The sequence below is a fragment of the Mus caroli genome, chromosome 2, assembly GCF_900094665.2.
Source record: "Mus caroli chromosome 2, CAROLI_EIJ_v1.1, whole genome shotgun sequence".
Lineage (NCBI taxonomy): Eukaryota > Metazoa > Chordata > Mammalia > Rodentia > Muridae > Mus > Mus caroli.
The window spans coordinates 112,552,901-112,556,594 of record NC_034571.1 but is presented as its reverse complement, the minus strand read 5'-3'; the positions used below and the strand labels follow the sequence as shown (position 1 = coordinate 112,556,594).

Below are 3,694 nucleotides of genomic sequence, written 5' to 3'. Positions count from 1 at the left end.
TCGAGACAGGGTTTCTCTGTGTAGCCTTGACTGTCCTGGAACTCACTTTGTAGACCAGGCTGGCCTCGAACTCAGAAATCTGCCTGCCTCTGCCTCCCAGGTACTAGGATTAAAGGTGTGTGCCACCACCGCCCGGCTATTGTTTGGCATTTGACAAAGACTCACTATATAGTGCTAGGCTAGCCTTGAACTCTGGGAGGATCACTCAATTACCCATGCCACTTCAATTTTAGTAAAGCTGTGAAAAATTAGTCAAAAAAACATACAAGGAAAGATGGGCTAGAGAGATAGCTCAGTGATTTGCAGTTCCTACTGCTCTAGCAGAGGACCTAATTCAGTTCCAGTACCAACACGAGGTGGCTCACAACCACCTCTAACTCTAGGTCCAGAGGATCTAGTGCCTTCTTCTGGTATCCTCATATACTCACAGACCCCACAAAGACACACGCACATACATATAACTAAAAATACATCTTTTTCAAGAGGAAGAAAGGCACTATCATTTTTGAGTGACAAGGTGAGTTTTAAGGGCCAGTTAGTAACTACTGCAGGCTTCTGGTTCAGCTCACTGTTGCAACTACATAGCTGCTGCAGCATGAAGGTGGTATCCTCAGTCTGCAAGCACAAACGAGTGATGTTTTACTCGAATGGAGTTCTTCCTCTCAGTATTGAGACAGCCTTTGTGATGCTGTTATTCTCCCTAGCTGGCAGTGAAATTTAAGTCACAAAAGATGGTTGTTTTCTAGTAGCTATAAAGAAAGAATAGCAGTAGACCTTGGTGTAGTGGTATCTGTCTAGAACCCCAGCTATTTAGAAAGCTGAGCCAGGAGGAAGCTGAGTTTCAAGGCCAATGTGGGCAATTTAATAAGATCTTGTCTCAAAATGAAAAAGCCAGGCTGGGGAGGTAGCTCAAAAGGTACTTGCCACCAAGCCTTGACAACCTGAGTTTGATCCTCAGAATCCACACAGTAGAGGAGAGAATCAAATCTCAAAAGATGTCTTCTGCATCCCACATATACGGCATATATGTGCCGTAAATATACAAACACAAAATAAAATAAAAATAAAATAAAAAAAGTTCTCATATACATACGTGTAAGAGGGTTGGTTCTTCCTCTAATACTTAACCCAAGCAACAACAACAACATCATCATCAACAACAACAACAACAAAAGAGCACACAAAAAAGAAACCTCCAGAAACCCTAAACCTCAAACCAGGAATAACCTCCAGAATACAAAATTTACACAGCCACAAAAAAGGAAGAAAAGAAGGCATGTATGCATGCATGTATAGTATATTTCCCACTGATGGTTGATGGGAAATAGCATGTGCGTCTGTTCTTATGCTTAGGAAGAAAGAAAGAAAGAAAGAAAGAAAGAAAGAAAGAAAGAAAGAAAGAAAGAAAATAAATATATAGAGAAACAGGGTCTGATATATTTTAGACTGGCTTTGAACTTGCTATTTGACCAAGGATAACCTCCAACTTCTAATTCTATTGCTTTAACTACTCCAGACAAATGCTAGGATTAGAGGGGTGCCTTCATGCCTGGGATGGAACCCAGGGCTTTGTGCATTGCTAGCAAAGCATCCTACCAACGGAGTGACACCCCATCCCTTTAGTATGTATATGAAACATTTAAGTGATGCCCACTATGGAAAGGGGGCAAGGCATCAATCAAGTAGAAGGATATGGAAGCTGAACTTCCCCTTAATACCTGGTGTGACATTACGAAATACATCTTCATTCCCTTTCCTGGCACACAACTCCTAAAATCCATGGAGTCTTCAAAGTGACAGTGTCTTTTAGTATGCTAATGAGTTGACTGGTGGCTGCAAGCCCATTGGTAGCTTCAGGACAGGGCTGGTCCCTGGAAAGACCAAGGCAGTATTAGAGAGCTGAGACTCAGATCTTCAAGGGGAAAGAGGCTGAAGGTTAAGCAGATTGCCAATGGCTAATTGATCTGCTCAGTCTTTCCTCTGTAATGAAGCCTCAAAGACAAAAAAACAAAAACAACCAACCACCACCACCACCACCACCAGCCTTCCATAGGATAGGGTATGGAAATCTGAGTCCCTGAACCAGAGCAAGTTCCTAGAGGGTGGCCTGTCCAGAGGGGCAGGGTTTTCTCCAAATGTCCCACCCTATGAATCATTTCAGTTTTATCCTTTGTATAGCTATAAAAATAAACTTGAAAACCTAACCAGGGGTGATGGTACATACCTGTAATCCCAGCATTGAGGAAGCAGAGACACAAGAATCTCAAATTCAAAGTCAACTACAACTTCACAGAGTTCCAGGCCAGACTAAGCTATGTAAGACCTTGACTCAAACAAAAACACAAACAAACCTAAGTATGTCTGAGTCCTGTGCAACACTGTAGCAAATTAACTGAATTCAAAGGCACTTCAGGCCCATAGCTCAGAAGCACAGAAAAAAAAGACCCTGGATATTCATGGCAGGACTGAGCCCTCAGTTTGTGGGTAGTATTGGCTCAGTGGTTGAATTGAAATATGAGACACTTAGTTGGGGTATGGTATAGAATCAGTTGCTAGTTTGCCAGTGGGAGAAATTATCATACTAGGGATCATGGAAATTTGTGTTAATTGTTGTTAAACTTGTAAGAAACTGAATTTGGGGACTGGAGAAATGGCCCAGTGGTTAAGAGAACTGGTTACTCTTGCAGAGGATCCAGGTTCGGTTCCCAGTGCCCACACAGTGGGTCATACCCATCTATAACTATAGTTCCAAGGGACCTGATGCACCAGGTGCACAGATATGCATAGAAACAAACTGTAATGAGTAACTTAAAAAAAAAAAAAAGGGATTTGAGTATGATATGATGCAGACTTGTAATCCCAGAGTATGTGCATGTATCACATGCATGCACGACCCTCCGAGGTCAGAAGGAGGTACTGGGTCCTAGACCTGGAGTTACCTGTGGTTGCGAGCCACTATGTGGATGCTGGGAATTAAACACAGGTCCTCTAGAACAACAGCAGATGCTCTTAAGTGCTGAGTCAGCTCTCCTTCCCTCTTACAATTTTTTATTTAAAAGGGTAATATTACCATCAATGGGCAAATGAGTTTTCAACAATGGGTGTTGAAGCCAGGAAGTGGTGGTACATGCCTTTAATCCCAGCACTTGGGAGGCAGAGGCAGGCGGATTTCTGAGTTCGAGGCACGCCTGGTCTACAGAGTGAGTTCCAGGATAGTCAAGACTACACAGAGAAAACCTGTCTCGGAAAAAAAAAAAAAGACATCAGCTGGTGTGGTGGCGTATGTCTTTAATCTCAGCATCTGGGATAAAGAAGTGGGCAGATTTCTGTGAGTTCTATGCCAGCTTGGTATACATAATGAGTTTCAGGACAGTTAGGACTACAAAGAGGAACCCTGCCTGGAAGGAAGGAAGGAAGGAAGGAAGGAAGGAAGGAAGGAAGGAAGGAAGGAAGGAAGGAAGGAAGAGAGGGAGGGAGGGAAGGAGGGAGGGAGGGAGGGAGGGAAGGAGAAAAGAGCCAGGCATACAAAGATTATACATACATGATTTCATGCATATGAACTATTTAGAAAGCAGACGAGTGGCTGCCTTAGGCTGAGAAGTTGTGGGTTTCTTATAATTACTGGACAGATCTGCAAATTCTACATAATAAAAGCTGTTTGCAAAGTAAACTTTTCATGAGTAAACAGTATTTT

The 3,694-nt window shown here is 42.7% G+C and overlaps 1 protein-coding gene across 1 annotated transcript in view; it reads right to left on the bottom strand.

The window, feature by feature from the left end:
* The window catches only part of Rtf1 (RTF1 homolog, Paf1/RNA polymerase II complex component), a 58,779-nt gene that overhangs the window by 15,154 nt on the left and 39,931 nt on the right, over window positions 1-3,694 (bottom strand). The gene's annotated exons all lie outside the window — the stretch shown is intronic.